The sequence below is a fragment of the Pseudopipra pipra genome, chromosome 1 (assembly GCF_036250125.1).
Source record: "Pseudopipra pipra isolate bDixPip1 chromosome 1, bDixPip1.hap1, whole genome shotgun sequence".
Taxonomy (NCBI): Eukaryota; Metazoa; Chordata; class Aves; order Passeriformes; family Pipridae; genus Pseudopipra; species Pseudopipra pipra.
Genome location: NC_087549.1, coordinates 78,483,538 through 78,503,964, shown reverse-complemented (window position 1 = coordinate 78,503,964; position 20,427 = coordinate 78,483,538). Strand labels below are relative to the sequence as shown.

The 20,427-nt window shown below is 38.5% G+C and overlaps 1 long non-coding RNA gene across 1 annotated transcript; it reads right to left on the bottom strand.

The window, feature by feature from the left end:
* Positions 1-6,209: 6,209 nt before the first annotated feature.
* Positions 6,210-11,995, bottom strand: LOC135417645 (uncharacterized). The gene is made up of 2 exons (XR_010432168.1): positions 10,639-11,995; positions 6,210-9,948 (listed from the first exon to the last, which is right to left on the bottom strand). It is a non-coding gene; the product is annotated as an uncharacterized LOC135417645 (long non-coding RNA).
* Positions 11,996-20,427: the final 8,432 nt, after the last annotated feature.

Sequence of the window (20,427 nt, the reverse complement as noted above, 5' to 3'; positions counted from 1 at the left end):
CTATTGTTGATTGCGATTCAATTGGTAAAACTTTGGACTGGCAGCAATACATGAAAAATAGTTTCCTTAAACATGCATTTTAAAGTCTATAGTATTTTCTTCTTACGTTTTCTCTTTATTTTCGGGAATTCTTGTCACTTCTGTGAGCAATATGATGTTTTGAATTGTAAAATATAGTCCTTACATAGCTGAAAGTGCAAGAAGTCCAGGAATTTTTTTTTTAATAAATGATGGATAAATATGTATGTACTAATGAAGAGGATACATACTGTAAGAAGAACACCATGATACCTGATTGACCCTAGTAACTAATAGATCAATATATAATTAAGTAACTGCGTAAAACAATTATATTATGTCCAATTAACTAATTCCACTGCCTAAGTTTCTTCCATGTGTCTTTTGGCTATAAATATATATATATATACATACATGTATATATATATATATATACATCTGGACTACATATCTGAAAACTGTTTTCAAAGCAAATTACAAGTTCTAATTAAGTCTCACGAAGCCTCTGTGAGACAAGTGTGTCATGAACTTAGTTCGGTGAGACAGAAGGTGTCTTCTGAGACCGAAGCCCAAAGTTAATACATTAGGCCACACTGCTGCCTGGGCAAATCAATTAACCTATCTGGTTCTGCATTTTCCCTTGTCAATCCTGTAAACACACTCCGTGCTGGCCTGTGTTCAAAGCTAAAATACCCCAAAGAATTGTTTCATTAAGTCTGTGCCACAGTGTGCTTTCAACCTACCCCACTCTTCCCTTGCTTAATCCATAACCAACAGTGGGAGTTGTGATGACTGTATCCGGCTTAGTTTGGACTTTGGGGGCAGGATGACAACATGGTAGCCAAGGCTGTTTGGAACAATGACTCAGACACTTTGCTGGTATGTAAATATGAATATAAGTCAATCACCTTACTCTGTAAGTAGTGGATAGCCCAGGGCTCATTGAGCTCTTTTGTATGGCAGCAGGTTGCATGCTGGGATCTCCCCTCAACAGGGACAGCTCTCAGGTTACTTCTCGAGGCCAAGAGATTGCTTGGCGCAACAGGTTTGCAGTAAGTTATTAACAGCATGCTAAACTTTGAAATCTTAGCTAGGTGATATAAAGGATTGATAGTGTATGTACAGTCCTTTAGAAAAGAACCATTGACCAAGTTTGTGACTAAGCTGCATTTCAAATCCACTCTGGGGAGGATTTTTGTTCTAGACTCCTTTTAGAACAAAAGAGGCTTCTTTTTGAACCTCATTACTCAGTGGGAGGGTCTCACTTGTAGTATTGTCTGACCCTGTCCTCTGTGCAGTAAATAATCAGTGTACTTTGTCATCGGATCCTGTTAAACCACTGTCACATTTACTATTGAACTTTGTTAATTAAGTAATTTCTTTAATAAAGTGTATTATTGCTTCCCTTTTACAAGAGAAGTGCATCACTTCATTCATGACAATTAGTCATAGTTTTCATAAATGTAATTGTAGTTTTGAACTCTCATTTCTGTTGGCTAGAAAACATATAATTCTGCTTGGAAACAAAGTCACTTTACCACTCCTCCCTCAGCTATCAGAAAGGAATAACATTACATTTTGTAAAAAAATTAAGTATTCAACAGTACAATTAAGGTTAATTCTTTTTTCTCTTGGTATAAGAGACTTAAAGAGGTGTTTTGAATGTTTGGGTAAAACTATTGATTATGTCTATAACAGAGTTTTATTGTGCATCATAGTTTATTTTTCTAGTGGAAATATACTTTGCATCCATGGTTGTGGTTCTGTGCAGCACCTATAATGCCAATCATCTGTTCACATAAAGAGGTTTTTGTCTCTGTACCTCCAGGTGAACCATGAGTGAAGTATTCACAGACACATTTCTATGACTGAATTTTCCTGCATGCAGTTAAACACAAGGAAAAAAAATGACAGGTTAAGTTTTGCTTTCAGGAAAGATTGTCTCCCAGTAAACCTGCTCTTCAGTGATATTTTATATCCTAATATGCTTTACTAGAATATTTATAACATAGATTAATTTCTGCCTAAGTGTCAGCTACTAGTACTTACTTACATTTCTCTTGTATTTTGACTTTTCATACATTCATTTATTTGTACTAATGTCTGAAAGTACTCTGTGACATTTTTTGTCAGTCTTAAGTGGTTTGCCTTATCTAAAGGGAGCACAATGAACTTCATTGAAGAGGGTTTTAGAGTTAAGTTTTGTCCTTGACAACACATATAGAATTCTCATCTGCTAAAGGCACTTGTGGATTTTTTAACTGTACATGACACAAAAGTGATTGAAAGGCCATATGGTTTTGAAGAAATGCATGTAATCCTGTTGTCACAAATCTCTGTGCTTCCCATGTTTCCACCCTGCATCTTGACACCACAGCTTGTCTATTCATGGTTAGAATTAGGCTCTGGGACATTTTGGTAAATGAAGTATGTTGAAGGAAACTTGTCCTTTAAATATGAAATGATTCTCACTAATCAAATTTTGTTTGAAAAAGAAGCTATATCTTCTTTTTCTATTAATTCTTAAGTAAAACAAGCATTTAGTATGTACATATTTTAGATATATTTTTAATATTTATTGAGCTACATTTTAATTTTCTTTCCTGAAACCTAAATTTTCACAATTAGCTTTTCCTAGAAAAAATACTTTTAACCAAAATTATTGATATAAAAATTTAAACCAAAAAAGTTTTTATCATAAACCACCATGAAATTATTCTGCATCGAAAAAAAAATACTGAAAAAGCTAGGGGTTGTGAAGCATTTCAAACAATGTCTCTGGTCTAATTATTTTGCAAATAATAAGCAATTTACAGAAAATTTTATTTAAGTGGTGTGCACGTTTACAAAATAATGAAAAAATATTAAAAGAATTCAGTGGTTTGAATAGACCTGTAGATGGCATAAAAACACTGAAAGCTAGGAGGAACTTATTTACATATGGTACTTGGAGATATAAGTGAAGCTAAGAATGACAGCAAGTCATTCAGAGTGTTTCTGCCTTCTGGCACAACTAGAAAATAATGACACAGGTACAGAGCAGAGAGGTAGTTCTATGTATATGGCAGTGAAAGAGAATATTCAATAGGCAATAAATTATTGGAAAAGTCCTGTGCATATTAAAATAAACATAATCACTATGCGCAAAAACATAAGCTTTTCTTACCTGCTTTGATAATAATTTAAATGTAAACCATAACAACAGTAGAGCTCCTTTCCTATGAGCTACAGTGAAGGAGTCACAAACCCTACTTTATCTGATATCTCTCTGGTCCTACATGCTCTGAAAGCCACTATGCATTTGCATTTCTGATACTACAGTTGCAATGCACTTTGAAGTCTGTTCAAGCACATACTTTATTTCCAAATTGACTGCTGAGTCCATGAAAAGGAGGCAGAGAGCACTGAATTCTAGGCCATTCTCATGTCAGGGTTTTTTACAGTAAGGTTGCTAAGTATGAAGCATTGGTAACCTTATTTCAAGTTGACTAATGGATTAGTCAACACTCAACTTTAAAGATTAGAGTTTCTGATCTAATTTTCAGTGGGCAACCAGGCAGAAAACTGTCATGGAGGCTAAATGCTATCTGGCTCTGTGAAACATTTCAGTCCTATCAAAGAATTTTTTGCTGAAATGTTGCTTTACCACAAATTTCCCAACCAGGTCTATCTTCTAAACCCCCCAGTTTTATTTATTAAGTGGTTGAACTAATTTCAAAATTATAGCCAATACATATTGCATACATAAATACAACATAACAAATTTCCCCCTGATAAAACCCAGCACTTGGTTTTACACAATCTCTTTTGTTCTCTTTCATTTCACCCTCTGCAGCAGCAGGAAGGTAAAAGCAGGCTCAGCAAGACTGACAATGCTAAAGAAAAGGTTTCAGGCTTTTTGAGGTGTACAGATGGTGATCAGAATGATGAGAATCTATATAAAATGGATTGAGCATCTCAGTTCATTGACAGTAACTCTACCATCACAAATGGATCTTTAGAACTCTCCTAAAAGAGTATGATTCATAAGGTAAGATTGACACAGGCTGTAAGTCTTTATCAATGACAATTCTGTCTGCTTTCTTTTAGATCTGTGACTCACAAAAGCCTAGAAGATTTGAGATGAAAGAGGTCTCTCAACAAGTCAGTAACTTTCCTCTGCTCCAGTGCAGGATCAGATGTATCACAAAAGTACTTGTGAGATATTTGTCTAACATCTCCATAATAACATCTAAAAGAAAGAGATTCCCAGTCCCTTAGCCAATCTGTTACAGTGGTTGTCAATCTCTACCACTAAAAAGCTATTATTAATATTGAGTCTCAATCTTTTTTTTTGCAGTTTAAGACTATAAAGACTATTACCAGAGGATGTGAGGAAGACTTTATTATCTCCTTTTTTTTTTTCAGTAGCTTTTTGTTGTTAAAAGCTCTTACTTGGTCCAGTCCCTTATCTCTTTCCTTTAGCCTAACCACACAGCCATTACAAACCTCTATAATACTGTATGCTATACAGCTATTACTATTGTGCACATTTGTAAGAGATAGAATTTTCTCAATTACTAGTTTATAAGAGAACAGCAATCCAGTTGGTCTTCGGCGATTCTAAGAGTAAACTTGTGGTGGGAGGTGGCGGGTCCACTGAACCCTTAGAAGTTGACGAGCTTAAAATATTGAATGGTATAAGGCCATTCCCATGAGAACAGTGAAGTTAATTAACTGTTCCAATAGACAGAGCAGCCTTGAGAATCAGGGACTTGACTAGAAAGGAGATAAACAGGATGAAATGTGCAAGGACAGAGATGCTGGCTGTGTTCACAATTGCAGGTGTTAGCTCTCCGGTGTTTTGTAGAAACTATGTATACAGAAAGTGTGTTGGAAAGTCGGGGCTAGCTACCTTAATAAAGGAGGCTGCTGCGCTTACGGAGCAGACAGCTCTCTAGACAACTCTGGTCTCAACTCTGTGCGTGTGTGTGTCTGCTTTTTCTACTGACCAAACCTAACAATACGATAGATACCCCGCGACATAAACTAAATGGCTAAACCCTCTAATTATTGTGGGATGTTAGTTTACAATACAACAGACACAAAACTATACAGGAGGACTCATTTTTGAGCTCATATCTAGGCAGACAGCTGCAAACATCTGTGCATCTGCTCTGCTTGTGCTCATAGGTGGCTGGAAGGTGCTCAACCATACTGCTATGGCTCATAGTCTGGAGCTCTGACTCAGCACAGCGTGCTGCCTTTATTGCACAGCTCTGGGTTACAAACAGCTTGCATCAGCTTGTCTTGAAGCAGGAATAACAGAGCTGCACAGCCAACTGCAACTGTGTGTAAAGATATATGGAGATGTTTTGGGGCAGTATCTGCATCTTTATGAGCTGCAGTCAGTGGAATGACCCTCAGTCTTCCCTGGAGCCACAAGATGCTGTTTTAACACAAATAGCCAAGCGTACACAAGATATTATAATACAAATAGCCATACACATACTCCTAGGTAGCCTATGCACAAGTACATACTTTTAGATAGGTTCTGCTTACACCTTGTATATGATACAGCTGTATGTGCAGTAATGCATCCATAATGAAGTCAAGGTGGGGGAGAGACAGCTGAGTCAGACACTACACTATTTACTTTCAAGGTATTCATTTTCATATAGTGTCACAGGAATGACTCATTAATGTAAATTAATAAGAATTAGGACTCTAGTATGATGTAAAGAAAAGCCACCTTAAAAAGAAAACTAACTTTGAAATCCTTGTCCTTCATATTGCTTTGTTAATGAGCATTGCTGCAGAGGAAAATAAAAAACATAAACTTTTTACTTTCAAAAAATGCTTCTGATACATCAAATGTACTCTTTATTGCACAATTTATAATAATTTATTATTAATAACCTCTAATGTTCAAGAAATTATGTGGGACATTATATGAAGGTAGAATATCTACTAAATTCAGAGTTATACAGTAGCCTGAAATCCAAAAAATTTAGAAGAACAGTGCAGCATATATAAGTATGATACTGTGGTGGGTTGACACTGGCTGGATGCCAGGTGCTCACCAAAGTCATTCTGTCACTCCCCTCCACAACTAGACAAGGGAGAGAAAATACAACAAAATGTTCATGAGCTGAGATAAAGATAAGGAGAGATCACTCATCACTTACTGTCACAGACAGAACAGACTTGACTTGGGAAAATAATTTAATTTATTGCCAATCAAAATCAAAGCAGGATAATGAGAAGTAAAACAAATTTTAAAAACACCTTCTTCCCACCCTTCCTTCTTTTTGGGCTCTACCTCCTCTCCCCCAGAGGCGCAGGGAGACAAGGAGTTGAGTTTACAGTCACTTCATTACAGGTTGTTTCTGCTGCTGCTCAGAAAGAGGAGTCCTTCCCCTGCTCCAGTGTGGGGTCCCTCCCACGGAGTGCAGTCCTTCAGGCACAGGCTACTTCAGAGTGGATCCCTCACAGGATCACAGTTCCTGTCAAAAATCGTGGGCTCCTCTCTCCACATATCCGCATGTCCATGCCGGGAGCCTGCTCCAACACAGGCTTCCTATGGGGTCACAGCCTTCTTTCAGGCATCGACTTGCTCCAGTGTGTGTCTTCTTCACAGGCTGCAAGTGGATTTCTGCACCTCTGTTGACCTCCACGGGGTACAGGGGGACAGCCGCTCACCCTGGTCTTCACCATGGGCTGCAGGAGAACCTCAGCTCTTGAGCCTGCATCACCTCCTCCTCCTCCTCCACTGACCCTGGGGTCTGCATAGTTGTTCCTCTCACATATTCTCACTCCTCTCCTCTCTGGTCACAATTACCTCTGTGCAATAGCTTTTTTTTTTCCTTCTTAAATAAGCTATCCCAGAGGCATTACTGTCATTCCTCATTGTCTCGGCCTTGGCCAGTGGTGGGTCTGTCCTGGAGCCAGCTGGCATTGGCTCTGTTGGACATGGGGAAACCTCTAGCAGCTTCTCACAGAAGCCATCCCTATATCTCCTCTTACAACCAAAATCTGACCATGCAAACCAAATACAGGTACAAACAAAAAGTTTGTCAAAACTTGGCAATATTCATCGGTCCCATCACCTCCTGTATTTCTCTCTGTCTGTAAATGTGATGCTGTTTCATGAGGAGATGCATCTTCAGAAAACGTTTTAATTGTCCTGTTTCTCAGTCTTTTGACACCAGATGGCAGTATGATATATATTATATTCACCCAATTAATTTTGATTTAAATAGAAGAAAATCTTCATTTATCAGTTTGGTTACTACAGTTATGTGATTAAAAGACTTACTAACCCTCTTGCTCAATTTAAGTCTTCCAAGCAAGCAGTTGTCAGTACCAGAGACCACCTTAGTCTTTTTGTCGTCAGGACTCAAAATACAGTTCAGTATTAGGATCAGTTTTGTTCATTCCTTTTAGTTTCATTAGCCTTTACCTAAAAATGCTCGCTGATCAAGAAGGGGAAAGATGTCAGATCTGGGAACTATGCGTCTAGTCTACTTGCTGTGGAAACACAATCCACAACCATAATGAACGATACCTTGAAGTTATCAGTGATTCTCACTCACTGCCTTCCAGTTCATCTGCTGTTCTGCTCAAAGTTTTAAAGTACTGTAGAAGGGCTTGAGATGATCATCAAGTGAAAGAAACAGCACAGGCTTCTAAATCTGAGTAAAGGTAATACTAATATTTTCTTCATTACTTTGATTATTTTACATCCCTAGTAGGTGCTCAAAACAATGGAGCTTTCTTTAGCATATCTTTGAGATTCTTCCCTGATCCCTTTCTATCCACTCTTCATGAAACAATAGCAAATTTACAGTTGTTGTGCAGGACAAAAGGAGCACAAAGAAGAATTTCTGAATGTTAACAGCAACATTTAAATCACTTTTTCTTAATGGTTCCAGTGAATTCTACAAGGATCCATTCCCTTTCAGACTTGTGGCTATAAGACTGTCCCCATACATTATGCATAAATGCAAAGTTTCTTCAAAAAGACAATGCAATAATTCTGAGAGATAGGAATCCTGTTGGCATATTTAACTTGAAGTCTGCTGAAATACAACCCAGATAAATCACAGAATCGTAGAATCATTAAAGTTGGAAAAGACTCTTAAGATCATTGAGGCCAAGCATTAACCCAGCACTGCCAACTCCACCACTAAACCACCTCCCTAAGTTCCATGTCTATACGTATTTTAAACACCTTCAGCGATGGTGGCTTCACCACTTTCATGGGCAGCCTGTTCTAATGGTTGAAATGTGACTTTCGAAGAATACCATCAATCTATGAATGGCTTTAAGGACGGCAACAGCATTTTCAATCAGAAATTATGTTTTTATCTGCAAAAGAAGCCTTTATGAAGAGTCAGAAAGTCTTTGTTGCAAAGAAGAACTGAAAAGATGTTAAACAGCTGCCAATTTTGTGTGAGATAGGCTGCAGTTTGTTAAGTTCTGATGGTGTCATAAGAAGGACTTAAGGGCTTCTACTGCCTAAATAGAGCTTTGCAAAGGTCAAATATATAGTTTACTTTCTTGGGTATGGCCAAGCTTTGAATATGCTTTTAAGAATAAGAAGTTCTCTGGGTTGAAAAAAAGAAATATAGAGGAGCTTTTCAAAGCGCCATCTATTTCTGAGCTATAAACCATTGATTTTAAGTTTTAAAACCTAATTTTAAATTTCAAAATTCTAGCATAATTAATATTTTAATAATTGCAGATTATGACAGGAGAAAAATAAAAGTTTCTTTACAAAACAGGTGCCTATAAATGTGAAGATTTATGACTTGTCTGTTTTTTGTTGTGGATTTTTTTTTCTGTTTCCAGTTTGCTCCAATGAAGCTTACAGATTTTCCCCCAAAAAAGTTTCTCACATACCAGGTGCTTGTAAATCTAAATCAGGTGTGCATGTGTGTTCGCATGATTTATACCTCTGTGAAATATGTGGGCAGCAGAGGGAAAAAGGAGATGCAACAAAAAAGAATTCATGCTCCACTGCCCCCATGTAGAAATGCAAGTCCTACCCTTTTCTATGTCTTTTTGTTTGCAAAAACAGATTTAAAATAATGCTTCTTTCTCTAAGACATATGAGAAATATCCATGTGCCTCCACTGACTTTTTGTACTCATTTCTTACACTGAACATCTCCTCCTCATAACAATTTACTGCTCTACATCACTTTGCAACTGTGTTCCTTGGACCCAAAAATTTTATCATTTGATGACAGAAGGTAATCAGGTTGGTCAGGCACAATTTACTATTCAGTAAATTCAAGGTGTCTGTTTCCCATCATCTTCTCCCACCTGTGCCCAGAAATGAACTCCATGAGGACTTGCTCCAGCACCGAAGTCAGGCAACCAGCCTGTAGCTTCATGAGTTGATTGATATTTACCTTCCCGCAATTGCTGGTGACCTCTCCTGAACTCCACAACCTCTCAAACACAATAGAAAGCAGCTTTGGAAGGATGTAGGACATCTCTGTCAGCATCTTGGATGAAGTCTGTCAAGGTCCCAAGGACTTGTGGCATCAAATCCTTGCAGTTAAACCCTGACTTGATCCTCACCTTGTACTGGTAGTTCTTATCCTCCCTGAATCCAGCCTCTTAAGCCCAGAGGCTTGAGACCTTGTTGGTGAAGATGCAAAGAAGACATCTGGTACCTGTGTCTGCGGTCACCAAGTTACCCTCAACACTCAACAATGGTTCTGCATTTTCATTGTTCAACCTCCCTTCCACATAAGTATGCAGTATGCAAGGTATGCAAGGTCTTTGGGATGTGGATGATGTAGGGGAGGGCTTTTTTGAAGGGAAAATAAGGGTAGGTTTGTTGTTTGCCTGCTTGTCCACTCATTTTTTATCTTTTTTTTATTAAGCTCTGTCTTGAGGATCTGCTGTAATAACAAAGGTTACCTGCTTCTCACATCTGCTGTATAAAGGAAATGAAGAAATAAAAAAAAAAAAAAAAAAGACATAAAATTAGAACCTAAACAAAAACAGGAAAAGGAAAAGATACAAGACAAAAACCTGCAGACTACATAACAAAAGGAGAAAGAAGTAGCAGAAGAGTGAACACGTCAAGCTGTTTTACAAAAGCATAGTGTGAGAAGATCATAGAGCTGCAGTCATCCACCAGTCTTTGACAAAAGAAGAGACTAGAAAAAAACTGAGAGGTCGAGAAATGACTGATGGTAAGGCACAATCACTTCAGCTGGCCTGAGCCTAACAATACTGTCCTGCCGTGCTGTTGGAAAATGGCTGACAACAATTGCAGTGCCTGTCAATCTGTTTGCTGGCTCCCGGATTTGAGTCTTTTTTCCTTTCTCAAAATGTAGACATAAAGAGCCACAGAAGAGCCACATAAAATAAAATGAGCAACCAGCAGGCCTGGGTACTATCAAGGGATAAAAAGACAAACTTGCTAGAAAGGAAACAATGGTGAAAATCTATAGCAGCATTAAGAACAAATTGCAGGAAAAAGAAATATAGACTAAAAATAGTGAAGATGAACACTCATGAAGATATCTCAACTTTAGGATTAACAATAGGTCTAATCAAACTATCGTAATCAGCATTTAACAGACACTGGGCATGTGTATATATAGATGTATAAAATTACCTTGCACTTCTTCAGTTCTAGACTCTTAAGGTGAAAGGTGCTTTCCAATGGCTTTGTCATGAAAACAGCAATGCAGATGTAGAGTTGGTGCTGTTCTGGGAGATGATTACTACATACCCTTTCTTCTATCCATCTCTCTTGTCAAACAGAAGGTGGGCTATGTCTGTCAGATCTTTGAAGAAACATGTGACCGTATGGTAGAACAATCTTGGCAAGAATGAGCAATCAACTTAGGAAAATTCATTAATTTTGAGGGGAATATAGATATTCTGATGAATTGGGAATGTGAATCTGTGTCCACATTAGCCAGAATGTGTTGTCAGTAAAGCTCAAAATGGATGTATTGTCTCAGACAATATTGCTCACTATATGCCGTGAAAAAAAAAAGGGGAAACTAGCCAAATCTTTGGTATAATGACTTTTACATGTGACTTTCCAAACAGAATAAAATGAGGGTAGTCAATGCATGAGAAAAAGAAAAGAGATAAGATTGCTAAAAAAAATCAAGATGAGTAATATTTAAATGCTACATCATCCTTCTAATTCTGGATGAAAGCGTGGATGTAATCGTACTAAGCAAATTCTTCATTTTAGAACACATATTTTAAACAGGATCACTTGTTTTTAGCTCATAGTAACTTACCTCCTTTTACTTTCTCCACATAATCCTCCTGTTGTATGCTTACTCAAGGGGAACCATTTCTCTTTGTATTTATAATGACTTGGCTTAATAGCAAAGTTGATTCAAACATGAAATTCCAATAGTTCTAGTTGATGAAAACATTAACATTACACTGAGGATATGAAATCCAGTAAGTGGAACCAATTAACAAGGTGATTTATTTTAAATCTTTTTGTTATACTTTATAATAACATGTATGAAAAGAATCACATAGTCTTTAAAAAAATGAACTTAAGAGTTTGTGGAGAATTCTTAGCCAGTACTGTTTACTAAAAGGCTCTTTTGCATGAAATAGGAATGTCAAAAGTTTAGAATTAATGAAATCTTCAGCTAGTTTGCTTGCTATCAAAATGGTTGTTGCAGCATTGCACTGTATTAGTCAAAACTTGGTTTAAGGCAAGTAGTTAGAGTATTTCTTTGAAATATCATCCAAAGGGAAAAAAAGAAAAAATCTTTAAGAGATAACAGTCTTAACAGTTTCCACTAAAGCTGTGTGTGCAAGTTTCAAGCTGGCTTCCCGCCAAGTCTCCAGAACTTGACAACAGAACCTGTTTCCCAGAGAGGGGAAAAAAAAACCAAACAGCCAAAGCTATAGCAAAAAATATACTTTAAATATAAAACAGATATATACAGTGAAAATACCATGTACATATAACCCCAAAAACCCCAAATAGCTTCCTAAAAGGGAAGAGGGGAAGGGAGAAGGGGAAAAGGACAAAAAAAGGATGCAAAGGAACAGAAACAAAACAGGTATGCGCAATCTAAAAATCCAGCAACCAGCAAAATAAAGAACTGGCAAAATCTCACCAGTTCCCTTGAGAGAAGCAGGATGGCTGGACATGGCCCAGCACTCTCCCCTCACACGTGGCAGAGAACAGCGGTCGACACAGGCCTCAGCTCCAGATAAGCAAGACCACGTAGGGATCTACTGTTCTCGAACCTCACCAGAAAGGAAGATAGTGAGGTCCCTTCAGTTGGCTTTATTTATACCTCAGGTTACGTAGAGGAATAGCATGGAATACTTCCTTGGTCACCTTCTTAGTTCCTTCCTGGTTACAAACCGGTCTCCAGGAAGGCCTAGGGTGAAAACTATCACACTGTGGTGATCACTACAAAGCTCTCTCACATTCCAAGCCCATTTTACCCACCATCTGCAGACCAGAGAAACATGTTTTACTCCAGGGATAGAAGTAGATCATCCAAAACTTACCAAAGGATAGAAATATCTTTATTCATAATTTTTTTCTTTGAGAAAAAGATGAGAGAAGGTATAAGTGACATGGTAATGATGTCAGACACAGAAGACTGTAAGGGATATTCTGAGATCCTGCAGTCACAGGAGTGCTGAAGATGTAATAAAACCATGTTTGAAATAAGTCACTTCTGTTGGTTGTGAGACAAGTTAAAACAAGATATGTTCTTAAAACTCCAAATCTGAGTTGGAATTGTATAAGTTTTTGGCACTTATGCCAGAAAAATACAAATATATTTCTCATTATTTGGCCCTTTGTGTTAGAAATTTGAATTTAGGAGTGCAAGTGACAGACACCTATTTAGTTAGCACAGAGAGATGGACAATTCTTAATGGGTTTAGTCAAGATATAGGAATGTCATGAACTTAGTTTGTTTCATCTTGTTATAATCCCTGATTTCTAATACCTCTTAGACAAGATTAGTTATGTTTAAAACAGGCAATTAAGTGCTCCATGGGACAGGAACCCCAGTTTGTAATCAGTCTGGACTTCAGGAATGAAGGGTATATAAATGAAAGATTTTAATTCAGCAAAAATCCAAGATGTGACTTACAGAAAGATATTCTGTAACTGTAGGGAAAAAAAATTGGATAGCTAGTATGGAAGATAATGTATTATTTAATACAAACAATTAATTATCTTTTTGTTTATTTATTTATTTTTTATGTTTTAGTAAGACTAAAAGGGGAACTGATAACTTTGCAATTGTGAAATATTTGTTTTTGTAGAGGGCCATCATTATAAGAAGATGAGGTATATGTGACAACTACTTTTTAAAAAATAATATTCCCAGGGAATGTGACTGTGTCAGAAAGCAAAGAAAGATAGTAAGATGTGCTGCCTATCAGACCAAATCTTTTCTCATAATAACTCCGAATTTGGGTAAGTTCATCCCCCCAGTTTCCTGGCTTTTTCTTCTTTTTCATAGACATCATAAACTACTTGTTTGATTTTTTTGTCATCACCAAGTTAAGTAGATGTTTTTTGAGCCTCTTCTAACCTATGCCACATTAGTATTATGAGTAGTAGGCATTAAAGTAGGCAACTTTTGTGTTGAAAAAAACTTTTGTGGAGAAAAAAACACCTCAAATTAGCCAAAGTATATTTAAAATTGTGGAGCACACCTTTGTTCATTTCTGAATAGCAGTTGGCTCTCTGTGCACTGCAGGTGCCATCTCAGCTCAGAGCTGGCTCTCACATGCTGTCAGGACCGTGCTTATGAGCCAAACAAAGTTAGTTGCCAACTTGGCATTCAGAAGACAAGTGTGACTCTCTGTTCTCTGCGTTTCTCACAGTGACAGTTGTGCACTGTTGTAATCACAGGGGTCTGGCATGAGAGGAAAACAACATTCTGGCTGCTGGAGGCCAAAATGCTTTGTGCAAACTAACACTGACACCAGTTGTCAAAAGAAAAGATTTTTCCCTCAGTCCAGGTAGAAGCTCAACATGTATACATATTCATTTTTTTATCAGTCAGTCTTGTACTAAGCCATGAAACCTAGGCCTTTATGCAATTCAAATACTATAATTTTCTTTCTGGGTTATGCCAGGGATTTCTTGAATAAGTATTAAGAGCTGATATAAAATAATAATAATAATTGCAATGGGAATAAATAAAATAATCATAAAAAGAATCAGAATGAAAAAGGTAATGTTAGGCACCTTTAACTGGCCCCTCAATAAGCTAGTAATGACTCTGTAGAATATACACTAGTCGTGGGGCAATGCTGAGCACCAATACAGATGAACTATGTTGTATACCTGCAAGGATGCATTCCATTTGTATCCACCCTATGTCATATAATTCAGTGAAATTTTGTTATTGGTTTCATCAGGATTAAAAGAGCATCAAACCCAGAAATTTTTGTACATTCTCAAGGTAAGAAAAGGTTGTGGGTTTTTTTCTCTTTTGAGGACCAAGGAATGAGATCATTAAGAAAATCCTCAGACTTCAAGTCCAGCCTAGCACTCTTTACTTGAGAAGCAGGTACCTTAGGAACTCCCATTTATTATAATCACAACTCCACTTAAGTCTCTAACTCTGAAGACATCCACGGACTGTGTGCACTTAAATGTCCACATTATTTCATACTTCAGCTCCAAGAACTAAATCTTCCCACTTCAATCCCAGCTCCAAATTTCCTCTGAAATGTGCTAGTCTCCAGAATTCAGGCGGTCACAGGGTAATAATTCTCCACACAATAGATTTGTGCTATGCTGTGAGAGACTTAGAGATCACAATTGCCTCAAACACTGTTACAATCACCAAAGGACCTTGCCCACTATGGCAAACTGTATAAAGAAACAACTGCTCATCTGTGACCACCAACCCCACCCCCCCCCACCAAATACGCCTCCCTGAATATCTAGAATTGGACAATAAGTTCAGCCATCTGATAGGAACTTGAGGTGAAATAAAGTTGTCACTATTGTCTGATTACCTCGGAATAGGAAGAGGTAAACAAGCTGAGGAAACACTGATAATGAACACAGGGAAAGCCAATTTGACAACTACTGAAAATCATCTCTGACTGGGTCTGGCAGAGGGAAATCATAAGAGATACCCACCAACTCAAAGAAAGAAAAGACTGAGCACTGTAAGAAAGAGAATAATGTAGCGAATGAGCATTGATTCCTTTGTTTGCTAAAATATATAAATGGTGAGAAGTTTTGAGTGACCTGGGGACCCCTGCCACTGAAAAGATCAGGGTGAAGAAAAACTGACAGGATGCCACTGGACCCACAGGGTGGTGACTCTTTTTCTTCTTAATCTGTCTCTCTCTCACTCTTTTTCTCTCCCTCCCCCTCCCCCTTTTCTATTAATTTCTAACTCTCTACCTCACATTTTACTGTTAAATAAAATCCATACTATTGACTTTGGCATATGGTCTTGTTTGTACCTTAATTTGGGTAGAAACATCTCTCAATTGGACCACAACATATGTCAAAAAGGAATTCAAGATGCATTAAAATAAAAGCTGTAATGCCTGTGATGAGAGAAGACTTGTAGCTACTTGATTTTATAGAGAATAATTAATGATTTGATGGATTGAGCAGTTTAGAGACATGAGTAATCTCCACTGTCTAGTCTTGTGATAGGACATTTACCAGAGAGCTGAGATGCGCTCTTTGCTCCAATAAATTTTCAGTTATTTTACATTAAACAACCTTTGGCTGATATATTAAACAGTCAAGAAAGATGTGAACACTTTCTCACAAGTGTTGTAATCCCTAAGGGTGAAAGTCATGATTCTTTTTACAATATTTTATCCAAGCTGATGACCTTAAATTATTTTAAATATGCTGTATCTGGACAATGGGCTGCCATCAGCTTCTGAAGTGTCAAAGTTTTGGTCTGCTTTCATATTATCTTTCTGCTGGCCAACAGGATTCTTACTAATGACAAAAGCTACCTCATATTTCGGAAACATGTCCTCATGTACGACAAGGCTTCGGCAGCACAATAGTGAGTTGTTCCACAGTCTTTCTGGCAGTCCTTGATGTGAGAAATGTTGACTGTTTTTCTAGATTTAAGAAAATATCTCTGGGCCAGAAGGCATTTTTGATAGAAAAAAGAAAAGATGATCTCACCTTTTCTTTGAGGTTATATTATCTGTAGAAATAGCAACGAAACCTATTTATTCCATGCTTAGTCAGGGGAGGATACTAAGTAGCTACATGTTCATCATAATCAAATGCCCAAACATTCAAACTATTTAATAAAAACAGTCCAAGTGACACCATTACAAATGAATACATATTTCCTTTAGGAAAAAAATGCCAATCAAACTTCAAGTGTCAGTTCCAGGACAAGATGTAAGCTCCGACTCCCAAGAAGACAGTAGCCTTCCCTTATGGCTAGGAGTAACACTTCATGGTAGGAAAGAATATGATTGAAAACATATTAGTTTCCATAAGATTTATCATTGACTATGTCCCTCAGTTAGAACTCTTGCACTCATGTATCCCACTCCAAGATATTACACAGGGTGTGCAGTACCTCACTCACAACTCTGGTAAAAATAATCTTCAACTTAGAAGCCACTCCAAAAGTTTATAGTTCTCAAGTTCTTTTGTGATTTTCACCTCCACATAGTTGGTGCCATGAGAAAGTAAAAATGGCAATTGTGAGCTGTTCCTTGGATTTTTGCAATGTAGCCTCCAGGAGCCCTTTCTTCTTTGATTAAATAAAAAAGAAAAAAAAAGGAAAAAAGAAAAGAAGGAAAGAAGGGAAAAAAGGAAGGAAAGAGAAAAAGAGAGAAAAAAAAAGAGAAGAGAGGAAAGAGTAAAGAAAGAAAAGAAGAAAGGGAGAAAGAAAGAGAGAAAGAAAGAAAGAAAGAAAGAGAGAGAGAAGAAAGAAAGAAAGAGAGAAAGAAAAAGAGAGAGAAAGAAAGAGAGAGAGAAAGAGAGAAAGAGAGAAAGGAGAAAGAGAGAAAGAGAGAAAGAAAAAGGAAAAAGCAAATATTAAAGAAACTCAGATCTACTAGTGGAGGAATAAATTTACTCAATCCGAAGACACTGCACAATTTATTTCATGATAACTTCATCTCTCAATGCCATCAAGAGCTCATTTTCATACCAAAGTAAGAAAAACTCAACCCACTCAAGAATGACTACAGAGGAGGACAGAGATCTGTTATATCCAAAATCTGATAATTTTTTACACATTCAAGTCTCCAGCTTTACAGTGATTTGGACAAAATGGTGACTGATTCTGACAGCAGCTCATTCATCCAAATTGTAGTCAGTGATCTGAATTGGTGATTCTCAACCCGGTTGAGCTGGAGAGCTCTAATCAGTAAATTGCCAAAATCTGGAGGTGATTTCACTCATGACAATTCTCTTTCTTTTTATGTGCACTACTGCTAAAATTGGAGTTGTTTAAGTTTGAAGGTAATATTTGTATAGTGTTGGTATGCCTTGATTACAAATTTGTACTGTAAAGTTGCAAGTGTCATTGTACTATTGTGATTTTTTTTAACATAAGCAGGACATCAGCAGGTTGCTGATCAGTAACATATGCGAAAGTTTTTGTGAGTTCACTGCTTCCTCCAGGCAGCGGCCTGAGTCAGCAAAGCATTGTAAGGAATACAGTAGAAGTTGGTTCTCTAGGGGTTTAATCTCTGTTGATGAGGAAAACTTATTTTTATTTCATATCTGAAACTCAGAAATTTTGTATTTATGCTGCGTGTTATTACATGCATGATATGATCATGAATTGCAAGACAGATTTTCTGTTGCTTGTATAACTGATAGAGTTAAAAAAATCTCACTGAATATGACTACAAAACTGGTCATGAAGTCCCAGATTGGTCACAAGGTTCAACTGTGCTCCCTCCCTCTTCATTAAAGCATGGCAACAGATAGCAAGAATTTCAAATATATATTTTATTAGAACATGAAATCACATATACTGCACCTTTCCAGAGGAAATATATCACTGCAGAGTGGGGAAAATAGAAGAAAAAAAAATTGAAAACAAGCAAGTGACACTGCAAAGAAAACCAACCAGTATCACAGAATCACAGAATCATAGAATCAACCGGGTTGGAAAAGACCTCTGAGATCATCGAGTCCAACCTCCAGGGACAGTGACTCTACCACTTCCCTGGGCAGCCCATTCCAATGGCTGATCACTCTCTCTGTAAAGAATTTCTTTCTCAAGTCTAACCTACACCTCCCCTCTTGTTGTACTGCTGGTTGCCTGGCAGAAGAGACTGACGCCCACCTGGCTACAACCTCCTTTCAGGTAGTTGGAGAGAGTGATGAGGTCTCCCCTGAGCCTCCTCTTCTCCAGGCTAAACAACCTCAGCCCTCTCAACCTCTCCTCACAGGACTTGTGCTCCAGTCCCTTCACCAGACTCGTTGCTCTTCTCTGGACCTGCTCCAGCACCTCAATATCCTTCCTGAACTGAGGGGCCCAGAATTGGACACAGCACTCAAGGTGTGGCCTCACCAGTGCTGAGTACAGGGGAAGAATCACTTTCCTGGACCTGTTGGCCACACTGTTCCTGATCCAGGCCACGATGCCATTGGCCTTCTTGGCCACCTGGGCACACTGTTCAGCTTCCTGTCAATCCAAACTCTCAGGTCCCTTTCTTCCTTGCTGCTCTCTGGCCACTCCATCTCCAGCCTGTAGCGCTGCATGGGGTTGTTGTGACCGAAGTGTAGCACCCGGCACGAGGGGTTGAAACTAGATGGTTGTATTAGGGAGGGTTCAGAGCATACTGAAGCTGAAAACCATAACACCATTGAAAGCTCAACCAAAATCTATATTTATTCCCAAGAGGTGGCCAACAAAACGAACAAACCCAAAAGAGAGGGAGGAGGAGAGAAATAAGCCCTCAGTACAACTTCCCCAGTCACCCAGCTGTCACTCATAAAGTTACCTTACTGACCCAGAATGCCTATAATTACCCATAGCAGAAGCTGCATCCTTGGAGAGTCAGCAAGTTCACAAATTAGCAGGCATCCCCACCAAAAGGCAACGTTGTCCTTGATGTGAAGCTAGCTACACTCCAAGAAAGAGCTATCTGCTTTGGTACAATTAACTGGTTATGTCTGTCTAGGCAGGTGTGGTCACCACTGCCCCACCAGAGGTGGCCAGTCCCACCCCCTTAGTTATGTAAGTGCATCACTTCAGTGCATGTGTGAGTACTTTGGCCACATGCGCAGTATGCTTCAGGGGTCTTTCCTAATTGAGTCTGGGGGCATTACTTCATCTTCTCCTCTTCAGTCTCTCCTTCAAGCGACCTTGGAGGACAATTAGCCCATCACAGAACACCAATTAAATATAGTTTATACAAGAACTCTCTTCAAGGACAAAGTTCCTGTTTTATCAGTGCTTGTTTTCTCATAACTTGGCAGGGAGAGAACAAAACTTTTACAGGGCCAAACACAGACCAAAATTATCAGCATAATTAACCCCTGATACAATGGTCCCTTCTAACCCAAAGTATTCTATGATTCCTTCTATATTTATCTATGACATGAAAAAGCCATTTAGGTAACAATTCTACAGGAAAGAATGTAGCTGGAAGTGTTTTAATATCTGAAGTATGGTTATAGTAAATCTTTTATTGTTAATGTTGGTTCTGCAATGGGGGAGTAACTGGCTCATAAGTCAGGCACAAGAGTTAACGGAGTAATATCAGACATCTTCATAAATGACTTGGATGCAAGACTGGAAGGGATGCTAAGCAAGATGCAGATGACACAAAACTCAGAGGAGCTGTTGACTCCCTCAAAGGCAGGGAGGTTCTGCAGAGACACCTCAATACATTGGAGGGTTGGGCAATTACCAACCATATACCAACAAGGGAGAGTGCTAGATGTACGTACAGACTGGCGAATGAGATGCTGGAAAGCAGTGCCATGGAAAGGGACCTGGGGGTGCTGGTCAATGGAAAAGTTGAATATGAGTCAGCAGCACCCTGGCAGCAGGGAGGGCCAACCGTGTTCTGGGGGTCATCAAGCAAAGCATCGCCAGGTGGTTGAGGGAGGGTATTGTCCTGCTCTGCTCCGCAGTGGTCCAGCCTCACCTTGAATATTGTGTGACATCACAATATAATAAAGATCTTAAATTATCAGAGAATGTCCAAAGGAGAGCAATGAAGATGGTGAAGGGCCTTGAGGGGAAGCCGTATGAGGAGCTGCTGAAGTCACTTGGTCTGTTCAGCCTGGAGGAGACTGAGGGGAGATCTCATTGCACTCTTCAATGAGGGGAAGTGGAGAGTCAGGGACTGATCTCTTCTCTCTGATTATCAGGGACAGAGTTCGAGGGGAGGTTTAGGCTAGATATTAGGAAAAGGTTCTTCACCCAGAGGCTGGTTGGGTGCTGGAACAGGCTCCCCA